The 12,870-nt window shown below is 37.5% G+C and overlaps 1 long non-coding RNA gene across 1 annotated transcript in view; it reads left to right on the forward strand.

The window, feature by feature from the left end:
• The first annotated feature begins 12,775 nt into the window (after positions 1-12,775).
• LOC102495252 (uncharacterized) overlaps positions 12,776-12,870 on the forward strand; it is a 66,816-nt gene continuing 66,721 nt past the window's right edge. Inside the window, exon 1 of the long non-coding RNA XR_334101.2 lies at positions 12,776-12,853. This is a non-coding gene — a long non-coding RNA (uncharacterized LOC102495252). The remainder of the gene's footprint in view (positions 12,854-12,870) is intronic.

Raw genomic sequence — 12,870 nt, forward strand, 5'->3', positions numbered from 1 at the left:
CTTGAAAACAGTTTGCATTTTTTCTTCTTCCCCGGGCAGACCTCCAACAGTTACCTCCCACATTTTCTGCTGCAGTCCTTTTTATTACTTTAATGACAAATAATTGGACAGATTCTGAGTAATGAGGGTGAGAGCCAAAGGACTGTTGCGAGGGAGACGGCTGCGTGTTACAAGACACTTTTAGTGGTCTCTAAATCAGACAGACAAGTAGAGTAATGATCATCTTGCCATAATGAGACACAATTAAGAATCACTGCGGCAAATGACAGAGCAGTTCATTGAACAGTAACCTCCTTCTTCATGTTCTCTCTTCCTTTTTTTTCCAAAGGAGATCGAAGCTTAATTATAGCATCGCCATTTGCAATGCTATCATTAAGATGGTGTCAGCACTTCCAATATAAATTGCGTATTTTCAAAGGTTTATTACTTAAACATAAAAACTGGCTCCGTTTTGAAATTTAGGGTGTTAGCTCTTGATCTAAGAGAGGCAGAAAATATAGATTCCCAGTGTTAGGAAGTTTACAGGTGTCCTGTTTTGTAGCCGATCCTTGAATGCTAAGTTTGCATTTAATGGATCAGATGTTTGAGGAAGATTTTGAAGGAAAGACCCTGTGTGCAGTGTGTCTCGAATTTTAGCACATGTTAGGACCACAGGTGGGGATTGCTATAATAGATTGCCCTGTCCTGAGTTCCTAATTCAATAGTTTGATATAGAGCTGAATTTTGTATTTCTAAAAAGTTTCCAGGGGATACTGCTGCTACTGGTTCAAGCACTACCTTTTGACAACATTGGAATCATCTTTACCATGAACGGAGATCAAAACAAAAAGTCAAGACCACCAAGTCACCCATCTTAAATGTTAGGGATATTGGTTTTTACTTAAAAGAGTAAATCCAAAGCCATATAAGAAAGTGTCCTCTTCAGAAATCTACTTAGTGCCTCATCTCTGCTATAAATGGAGTTATTCCTTTCCAAATTAAAAATTGAGACCAGCAGATGGCTTAATGGTTACATTGCTGGACTCCCACATAGTCAACCATGGTTTGGATCCTGGGCCCAGCAGCTTAAAACTCATGCTGGGTGAGTGTGCATGTTTGCCCAAGATCCTGAGAGGAGAATGGAAGAGAAGGGATTGTGAGTGTTGTGGCCACCCTCCCAGGGAGTGAGTTCTCACTTTCTCTCTCTCTTGCTGTCTCTCTCTGGCAAGCTCATGTACCCTATAGCAAAAAATCTCTCTTAAAAAAAAAATCAAGTCAGGACCAGCAGTTAGTGTAATGGCTATGTCGCTGAACTCCCATGTAGTTGACTGCTGTTCAAGTCCTGGACCCGGCGGCTTAAACTCACACCGAGCGCATGTGCGTGCAGGTCCAAGATCCCGAGAGGAAAATGGAGGAGAAGGGATTATGGCATGGCCATCCCCCTGGGGGGTGATTTTTCACTTTCTGTCTCTCTGTCTGTCTCTGTCCTTCTGGCGTGTGCACGTGCCCTATAGCAAAAACCTCTCAAAAAAATTAATAAAGTGTAAAGCTGGCTAGTAGCATGGATCCCACATGGCTTATGATGCTGTTCAAGTTTCAGATCTGGCAGCTTGAGAAACACTCCAGGCATGTTTGCCTAAGATCCCAAAAGGCAGGAAAAATGGAGTAGGGATTGTGGCATAACCATACCCCATAGGGAGTGCTTTGTCTTTGTCTCTCTCTCTCTCTCTCTATATATATATATATATATATATACACACACACACACAAATATATACACTTTTACACACACACACATACATATAGCAAGCTCATGCACCCCTTGGGATATTAAAAAATCAAATGTATATTCAATGGACCACCACCATTTAAAATGATATATTCCTTTTGATTTTATTTTGCTAACTCTCTTGCCTCTTTTCTAAGGAGCTGAATGTCCTTTGGAATGTTTTTTTCATTGTTTATATGAGTCTTCTTCCTCAATGCTACCTGTCTCTCCTTATACAGTATTTGGAATGGCCAGAACATCCTGTTATAAACAGATAGAAATGCTAATTGAATATAAGTAATCAGCTTAAAATCACAGATATTTTGCAGTAATGGCAGAGACTTCTTTGTGGATGCTCATTCTAGTGACCTATAATCCATTATTTTACAGTATTTATGAAAAGGCAAATCCAATATACTGAAGTTCAATCCTTTTGTGATGGTTTCATAGAAATGTGGTTCTCTGTGGAATAAGACCAGTTAAGAAAACTGGGAAATAGTTTGGGCTCCAAATTCTTTTGGAGGAAATCTGGGATCATACATCAATAATAACAAAGTTGTTTTTATCTTCATGTCTTAGAAACCATGTTACAATTAGCCAGGGCATATTATGCTACCTATTTAGGAAATACTATGAATTTTGGAAAGTGGAAAAATTTGGTAATGACTATAAGCATATCTCAAAAATACGTTCATGAATGAAGGAAAGCAACTTCTTTTTTGTTGTTTTATTTCAGTAAATTTACTAAACCAATTTTTCTAGCACTGTGAAAATACATCCTAAAGACAAATAAGTTAATCGAAGGATTTGAATAATACAAAAGAAATTAGGTTGATTAACAGCATTTAAGATTCAGAGACCTAAAGTTAAATATCTGCAGGACTCCCAGGCTGGGTTATATGTACAAATACAGAACACCCTGACAATAATTCCAGCAATTATGCTGGTCAGGATAGATTGAGGTGAGCTGTAATAACACAATCAATAACAAAATGGACTCAAAGGGCCATAGAGGCTTATTTCCTGGTAGGGCAAAATCTCTGGTGGCTCTGATGATTCCCTGGGGCAACATTTCCCCATTTAGGAACTCAGCTATCCAGGCTGCTTGGGCCTTTTGATTCTACCACCTCAGCTGAGTCCTCCTTCATCACCTTGGCAGGGAAGAGAATGCTGGAAGGTTACGCTTTCCCATTAAACTGCAGCCCCAGTAGTGTCAGACATTCCCTCTGCTGACAACTTAGTGGTTCAGAATTAGTCACATAGCTCTGTCCAGTTCCAAGGACAGAGAAAGGTAACCTTCTCATGTGTCCAACAGAAGAGAGGATTTGATAAATGTCAGCACTAGAAGTCTTCACTTCGGTGATTCAGACTCCATTTTCTTTTACCAACAGTCTCCACAGAATTGCCTTTACTGGCTAGCTGCAGTGGCGTGGTGATGCAGTACTCTGTGATGCTGAGGCCATCTGGGAAAGCCCTGAGTTTGCATCTGAGATTCTTCCTGTACTTAATGAGCATGTGGATGCATACCTGTGATCCTCCCTGGCTGAGCCAGGGGATAGGATCATACCATGTAGGCAGACCTCTTTGCCTCTCTCTTCCTCTCTCATAGAAGGGATAAGTGGGTGAACTTTAAATTACCTTTACTGCTTAGAATCTATCTTTGCTTTATAATTTCATGGTATGAAATTCCTTGTTGTACCTGGTTGGTTGTCTCTAGTCTACTTTTATCACTGAAATATCAATTGAGGCTTTAATCATATTGAACGTATGTGTTGTACAAAGTATTTTTATATATAGTATATTATTTTAGGTAATGTAACCATGCAATAATGTGTATAAAAAGGTCTTCCTCCTTTTTTTTTTCCAGTTTTGCTATAGGATATGTGTGCTCGCTCACTGGAGAGAGGCACAGAGAGAGAGAGGAAGAGAAGGAAAGTGAAAAAACACCCTGACGAGATGGCCAGGTTACAAACCCTTCTCCCCCATTCTCCTCTCAAGATTTTAGACAAGCAAGCACACTTGCACAATGTGTTTTTCAAGCCACCAGGTATGGGACTCAAACCACGTTGTTGGCCATATGGAATCTAGCTGCCTTAGCCACCATGACATCCAGTGGCCCAGAAAGGTCTTATTCTTACTTTTAGGAATAGATACTTAAGTTTTCTAGTTACCTACATGCTAAAAGTTAAGACTAAATCCCAGATCTTCTGTCTTATATTCATTCCACTATACCACACTGCAGTCTTTGCTGGAGGTTTTTTTTTTAATGATTATTTCTTTCAAATATGAAATTAAAATTACTGTTGTGCCCCTAATGGTGGAATATTCTGGGTCCAGTTTGCCTTAGAGTTTTGGGCTCAGTTCAGGATTTTTATGAGGTCTGGGGTTGTTTTGTCGTAAGGTTGCTGCACAAATAATTAATCCATACTTTCCCTGAAAGTCAAAAGTGTATTCTGATTTTATTCCACTTTATTTGATCCTCACATGTGCTTTTACAATTTCAGATTATTGTCCATTAAGTTAATTTTATTAAATATCTGTAATTAGAGGGTCTTGGCTAATGCAGTTCTGATATGTGCTGCTTGTACTTCTTTACCCGTAAATTGAGATCTGTCGACTTTTATGGCTTCGTTTTATGGGTCCTCTTACCCTAGAACTATAATGCTTTTTGCAGAAATGAAACTCCTTGGAATTAGGTATTTGCCTCTTTACCAAAGGAGAAAACGAGGTCCACTGGGAACCATATTATGATTTCTTAACTCCAGCCCCAATCGTTTTCCCCTTGGCTGTGGTGGTGGTGTACATAACAACATTCTGAATTGATTTTCCCATATCAAAGCCAACTACGAATGCAATTGTCAGGTATATAAATGTCCATTTACAAAATCCAATATATAAGAAATATAACTTACTTTCTCCTTAAGTAACTCAGACTAAATATCTCTTACATGCTCATGTTACATAGGGAAGTAGAAATTTAATTTCATTGTATTTAGGGTATCTGCCTGTAGTAGATGCTGTCAGTGCCCTCCCCATAAATCCTCTTGGCATTGGCTATTCCCATGCAACTTTCTACCCACATGGGGGGCAACATAGGAGTGCCGAATAGTTACCCTTAACCAATTATGGATGAGAGTTGGAAAATAAATACTCCAGTTTCCTGGTCCCTCGGGTGGAAATCTCCATACTCTCTTCATAGTTCCCTATTTGGATTGGCTCGAAGTTGCTCACAGCAGTAATCTGTTCATTAATGCATGCATATTGGTTTTATCTTCTTCCTTGTTTTTTCATATTCCTCTTTAAGGACTTCCTATAATCACCATCTAAACAAGCCTCTTATCTCAGCATTTATTTTGGAAGAACTAGTCTGAGACCCTGTGTTCTCAGTTGCCTCAACTCTCCATGTAAGCTCCATTGGCTCTCAGAATGTCAGGGCACAAATGGAAAGGGATTTTATAGGAGGCTGAGTCCCATATAAGTAAAATACATGAGCCTGGGGAATAAAGGGTGAAAGTAGAAACGCTTTTGGTCTTCATTATTTTCAGAGTAATTCTTGGGAGGAATTTGGGCTCAATATCCCCAAAACTGTAGATTGTCATTCTGAGGATCCCAATTCCCAGATGGGGAGATTCTTCCACTAGAGAACACACTCACAGTCTCACTCAAATCAAAGTTAAGGCTGTTGCTTGATCACTTGAGCTGCTTGCACTAGGTAGACCAGTAGCTCCAGAAAGGAGTTTCCACACTGGCAAAGTAATTGTTTCTGACCATCACCAGTAGTAGAAATGCTGCCACATGATGGGGAAAAGAATATGCTCACACTTAGAGACTCTACTAGGGAATCTCTTGGTATCCCTATGCTCACTAGTAACTGTAAATGGGCAAGTACAGAAACTATGCTTTATAAAAGCCTAAGATCACTCAGTGGTGATGATCTGGGTCACCCCACTAGGAAAACTACAGAACATACTTCTGGAAAAACAGAAGTACGAGCGGAGAGTGAGCACACACATGAATTTAAATTACCTAAATTCTCACAGTTTCAAAAACTCAGACACAGAACACCTTTACCATTTAATACTGATTTATAACTATACCCTCAAATCAAAATTTTTATGTTTTTCATTCTGCTACGATGTCCAGTGCTAATAAATGGTACACATTACAATGCAAATCATTGTAAATTCACTTCAGGAGGGAATGGCAAATGATCTTACAAATCATGCAGGATTTCATAAAATTGATGAAAGTAATGGTGGAGGACTTCTCAATTCAATGCAAAGCCATTGAAACATAGTTTTCCAAATAAAGAGTGAAGAAGATAAACATGCAAAGACGGTGCTTCAAACAGGAATAGTAGTATAATACCAAGGATATTAGTATATGAATTTTGTTCTATACTTTCAAGTTTTATTTTCAAAATACTTAGCCCAGTCAAAACACTTTTTCTTTTATCAATATAAGATTTTAGATCCTATTTCAAGTGAATTCATTTTAAGTGGTCTTTTTGTGATGTTGATTATTTTCATATATTGAGAACCTCTTGTAGTTTCAGAGATAAAAGAAATAAAATACGGCAATGATAGGTAGGTAACAAGGAAACTTGTGAGAATAAAAGAAAGCATACAAAGTAGTCATATCAGGATAATAGGTATAACCTAGAACTGTCCTGGGAAAACCAAAACATTTGGCTTGCTTTGGGGAGTTCTACATGTTGAGCAAGTTATGGAAGGAGTTTTGTTTGTTTGTTTGATTGATATCAACAGTGATATCAATGACATTTGAGGACCCGCTTCTAATGTGACTCAACAGATTCTTCGATTCTTAGGCTTTTCCAAAAATAGTGCTCTTTGTAGAGTCTTACATGGGTGTAGGTAATCTTTCATTAAAACAAAACAAAACAAAACAAACAAATAAAAAAAAACATTATGTCTTTTGCCTATCCTGTGAACCTATCCTATGCATTTGGTTTTCGGCAATTGATAACATTACTGGTGGCCTTTTTTCAAAGTTTATCACATTACTCATTTGAATCATCATTCTTCCTTCTTCTGAGTCTTAAATTGTCTTAGAAATCACTGCTGGACCCAGCCTTATGGAAACAGATTCACATATGTGAGAGTAGAAGGGAGGACTTTAATGTCAGAGATAGAAGTAAAGAAATGTTAAGTTTTAAAATATTTATAAATCAAGTAGAAGAGTTTACTGATATGCTATTGCTTTAAAATGTAGGAGACCGTTTCTTGCTTTCTCTATGAAGAGAAAAACTGAATGAAAACCTTACCATTGTCCTTAAGCATGGAAAGAGAGTAATATTTTCTAAGAGAAAGTTAGTAACATACGCTACTAAACTTCTGATTCATGAGTGTATAAAGTGGAAGACTGTGATTTACGTATCTGGGTATTTACAAAAGGCAGGATAAAATAGAAAACCCTATTTTATTTCTATCTGTACTCCACCACCAAGCCAGCTCCCTGCCACTAATTGTATTTTCAACTTAGAGAAAATCTTATTGGCAGACAAAACAAAACAATATCAGCAACAAACCCAGAAGACAATATAGGAAGAGGTAGAACAAGTGGACAATCCCAAGTAAAGAATTCAGTTAAATGTGTGTTTTTATTCCCTCTCCTCTCAGCTCTTCTCCATCCCACATGCTATGTTGCATGTCTCTCAGGGTTTTTGCTACTGACCTCACCTTCTACGAGCGGCTCTCCTGTGTGTACCCTAGGGCAGCGTCTCTATTCTGGTCTATCTCTTCCAGTCTTCCCACAGCTCTGTCCTTGAAAATGCTGTTAATATTTCACCTATGGATGCCTTCCTCCCTGCTTATACATAATAAAGTGAAGCAGACAAGCACTACTTGCCTACATGGAACTTATTTTTAGGCTTCCAGATACCCTATACTTAGATAAATGAAAAGATAAGAATCAAGGCCAGTGGGTGGCATAGTGGTAATGCTGCCGGAGTCCCACATGGTTGACTGTAGTCTGAGTCTCAGCCCAGGGACTTGAAACTCGTGCCATCCTTGTATGCATATATGTCCGAAATCCCAAGAGGAGATGGAAGAAAAGGGATTGCAGTGTGGCCATCTCCCTAGGAGGTGGTTTCTCACTTTCTCTCTCTCTGTCTCCCATGAGCGCATGCACCCTATAGCAGAAATCCCTCTTAAAAAAGAGAGAGAGAGAGAGAGAGAAATAAAGGATAGAATCACCAGACAATTAAGGGTCTTGAAGTACAAAAGAGGAAAGAGAAAAATAAACAACTAGTTATGAAATAGGAAATTTACATGCAGCAGAATAGAACTTTAAAATATATATATATGGCACTATAGACTCCTAGTCTGGACACAATGGTATAACCCCCGTTACTCTTATACCAACAGCAGACAACAGCAGTACAAAAAAGGTAAACTACACAGTACAAGAAAGGTAAGCCACTATCTCTTCTGAACTTAATAGATATAAAAATCCTTAACAAAATATTAGCAAACTGAAGCCAACCATATATAAAAAGAGTTATATACCATGACCAAACTGAATTTATTCACTTAAATATTGGATTTTTTTGAAAGATCTTTGATTGAAAGTAGGCAAGACTGATTCAATAGTCAGAAATTAATCATGTAGGGAACCAGCAGTTAGAGTAATGGTTATGTTGCTGGACTCCCATGTAGTCAACCGCCGTTCGCGTCCCGGACCCGGTGGCTTAAAACTCACACTGGGCGCGTGTGTGTGCGTGTCCAAGATCTCCAGAGGAGAATGGAGGAGAAGGGATTGTGGCATGACCATCTCCCCTGGGGGGTGATTTCTCACTTTCTGTCTCTATGTCTCTCCCTGTCTGTCTGGCGAGCGCACGCGCCCTATAGTGAAAACCTCTCCAAAAGAAAAAAAAAAAAGAAATTAATCATGTAAGCCACCATATCAACAAGCTAAAAACATAAAGGAATGTGATCATATCAGTCAAGACTGAAAAAATATTTGACAAAATCCAACACATATTAATGATTTTAAAAAGTCAACAAGTTAGAAATAGAGAGAAATACTTTATCTTGATGAAGAGCATCTACAAAACTCAAGACTAATATATTTACTGGTGAGAGATTTTAATGCTTTTTCTCTAAGATTAATTGTCAAGTGAGACTATACATTCCCACAATTCTTATTTAAAACATTGTTGGAAATCTAGCTATGGGAATGAGGGGGGAAATAAGAAGTAAAGTTTATATATGTTGTAAAAGAAATAATACATTTATTTCTATTTGGAGTTTCCATTAGTGTCTACCTATAAGATTACAAGGAATCTATAAAACAACACCCTAGTACAAATAAGTTCAATAAGGTCAGTATACAAGATAAACACACATAAAACATCAATGACATGTCTATATTCTAACAATAAAAATGTGGGAATCCAAACTAAAAGGATGATACCATTTATAATCACTCCAAAGAAAATGAAATACACTTAGCAAAACAAATGTAAGCTCTATATGCTGACAATTACAAAATGCTAATGAAAGAAATCAAAGATCTAAATAAATAAAGAGATATGAAATGTTAATTGAAAAATTAGGCATAATGAAGATGTCAATTCTCCCCAATTGATTTATTATTTGAATGAAATTTCTATCAATTTCCCAGTAAGCATTTCTAAAGACATAGACAAGCTTATTCTAAAATTTATATGGGAATATACAAAACTTAGAATAGCCAAAACAACCTTCAGAGAGAAGAATAAAGTAGGAGTCATAGTCATATGTTAAGGCTCACAGTATAAGTACAGTATCTAGCCAGTATCTTTTCAATAGAAGAGACCCATAGAACAATGGAATAAAATAGAGCACCAGAAATAGCCCCAAACCAATATGTGGAAGTAATTTTGACAAAGGTCTAAAAGCAATTAATTAAAGGAAGAATAGCCACGAACTAGCAGGTTGCATGGTGTTTAGGGTGCTGGACTCCCACATGGCTGACCGTGGTTTGACTCCCAGCCCTGGTGGCTTGCTTTCTCACTTTTCCTCTCTCTCTCTCTGGTCAAATTAATAATAGTAGTTATAATATTAAATACAATCTAATATTTTTTTTAAAAAAGGAAGAATAGCGTTTTCAACAAATAATAAAACAATTGGACATTTTTAGGCAAAAAGAAAAAATAAATAAAAAGAATCTTGACTAAAACCTCACTCCTGAAAAATAAGTAACTCAAAATGAATCATTCATTTAAGAGGAAAATATGAACCTATAAAATGTTTAGGAAATAAAAATGGGGAAAAAATCTTTGGAGTCTGGAGAGAGGCAAAGATTTCTCATACTTGACAATATGAGCATAAACCCACAAAAAATGAGGTAAAGGAAAAGTTGATATATTAGACTTATCAATATTCAAAATATTTGCTCTCCAAAAACCCATATCAAGAGGCTGAAAGACAAACTACAGACTGGAAGCAAATATTTGGAAACCATACATCCAGAAAAGAACCCAATATCTTCCCAGTAAAAAAAGAGTTAGTAACCACTTAGCAGGGTGAGTCCCATACTGAGTAAAACAAGATCATTCTAAACATGAGAGACCTTAGAAAATTCTCTTATTTATTCTTTCTGAGAAAATTACTCAAGTGTATACTCCAGCATGCAAGGGGAAACTTGTTAAAATTATTAATCCAATAAAAGGAAAAACTTAGAGAACAACTGAGAAGAAGCTTCACATAACACCTCATCTAAACTAGGGTTAGTGGTATCCATGCAAAATATCTCTGAAAGACAGGAATATATATCAAAACAGAACCAGAAGAGCTTGTGAAACATTAACTTCATATGAAGAAATATAACTCTTCCAATTACTTAAAAAAAAAAAAAAAAAGGAGAGAAAAACAATGGAAATACCAGTAAAAAGAAATACAAGTCTTAGCCCAATACAAAACAATCCAAAAGATGGAGTGATTTTTATTTATATACAGAGAAAGAAAGTTCACCAGCAACTTTGATTTTGACCATAGACCCCATGACTTTGATACTGAGAGCATTGTAATTTAAGTGACAAAGGAGGAGTGATGGTATAGAAATTTCAGTCAATGAAATGAAACTCTAGCATAGATTTTGATTTCACAATAAGCAACATTCATATTTATAAGCTTGCTTAAAAATATAGTGCTGTGATCAGTAGATGGTGTAATGGTTACATTGCTGAACTCTCATATAGTCGATTGTGATTTGAGTCCCAGGCCCAGAAACTTAAAACTCATGCCAGGCACATGTGCATGTGTGCCCAAGATCCTGAGAGGATAATGGAGAAGGGATTGTGGTGTGGACCTCCCCCTTAGAGGATGATTTCTTGCTTTCTGTCTCTCTGTCTCTCTGGTGAGTGCATGTACCTTAAAGCAAAAATTTCTTTTAAAAAATGTAATTTTATAAACTTCTATAATTAACCTATAGCCAAAACAAGAGCTACAGTTATTTAAAACAGATTGGGAGGTAGAAGATAGAAGGTAGAATAGATGCACTTAAAATTCTTATTTTACAACTTAGGGAGTCAATCTATATTTTCAAAGATTTATGTAACATAAAATGAGGGGCTATGGATTTCATTTATAGTTATAAGAGTAACTGTTTGAAGCATTAAAAATAGTGATAAAACTGTCAAAAGTGGAGAGAAGGGGAAGTGGGTGTGATATTAAAGAGCATCCTTTTCAATCATAGTAAAATGTTAAACTGAGTATATATAAAGTTTGCACAACAAGCATTATCCCAGGGCAGTCCCATAGGGCAGCAATTAAGTGCTATGCATAGGTTGCCAGATTCCAGTGGTCAGTTGGGGCTCAAATTCTAGCCTTAGAGGCTTGAAAAAAATGCACTGGGCACGTGTACATGACTGCCCAGAATCCTAATGAGATAAGAGGAATGGAGGAAAATAAACTGTGTTGTGCACATGTCCCATTGTGAGGTGCTTTCTATCTCCTCTCTCTCTCTCTCTCTCTCTCTCTCTGGCAAGAAAGAAGAAAGAGAGGAAAAAAAGCATTAGTCCCAAAAGCAAATTATTCAGACTCATGTCTAATTCTCAATAGGATTAGATACAGAAATAGTTAAATTTGCTGCCCTTGGAGAATGGAATAGAAAGTGATCAGGTGACAGTCTCTCACCTTTATTTTATAAGCTGGTCTATTCTATTTGACTTTCTACTACAGGCATACATTACATTGATCAGGGGAAAAAAAATTATACAAGATTCACTAGCTATACCCCCATGGGAGGCCCTGGCCCAGGATCTTTCTGCAAGGCATTGTAAAGTAACTCAAGGGATACACACTTAGGAAACATCTGCCATTGTGGTGAAATGTCGAGAAGGGAACAATAAAAGCCACAAATGAGAATCACAACCCAAACACCACATGTATGAACATCTGTGTTAATTCTGACAAATTGTGGTGGTCATGCTTTGACCTCATCCATCACTGCAAAACACCCAACTCCATCAGGGACAAAAACACCCTTGCCTTTGAGATACTAATTCTATCTTATCAATATAGGTCTATACACATCTTGAGTATGTGAGGGAGATTAGATATCACTGGGGCAATTTAGTTGTGATTGTTTAGACAGCCCTAAAGCTCTCTACGTTTATAATGGCTAGTCATTCTGTACTCATTATAATCAACTCTCATGGAGACCAGTAAAATAAAGGATTTCTGCTGACACTCATATACATTGAATTAGATTTTTAGAACATATTCATTTGTTTTTACTCAGTCTTTTAAATACATAACTCTAGTTACATTTCCAAGTTTGCCTCTGTCATTATTCCCTTGAATTCTTTTGTGAAAAGCTGTGAGGGAATACAGCCTGTCTGATCTCAGCAGTCTCTTTGATGACCCGATCACTGTGCTAGGGTTCTGAGCCAAGTGTGGACACATGGAGAGCAGACAGGGTCTGGGTTCTGGGCCAGCTGGGCTCCAGTCAAAGCAACCTCCAGGAGCACAGTAGGTGGAGCTCAGGTGCCGTGTTCACACGCTGCCTTTGGAAAGCCATGCAGCTGCTTTTAGCCAAACAGCCGCCTCCATTTGACCCTTTCCAGACAGAGAACTTTCCTCTGAGCTGAAACTCACAGATGTGAGTAATTATGGGGA

The sequence above is a fragment of the Tupaia chinensis genome, unplaced genomic scaffold (assembly GCF_000334495.1).
Source record: "Tupaia chinensis unplaced genomic scaffold, TupChi_1.0 Scaffold000147_1, whole genome shotgun sequence".
Lineage (NCBI taxonomy): Eukaryota > Metazoa > Chordata > Mammalia > Scandentia > Tupaiidae > Tupaia > Tupaia belangeri.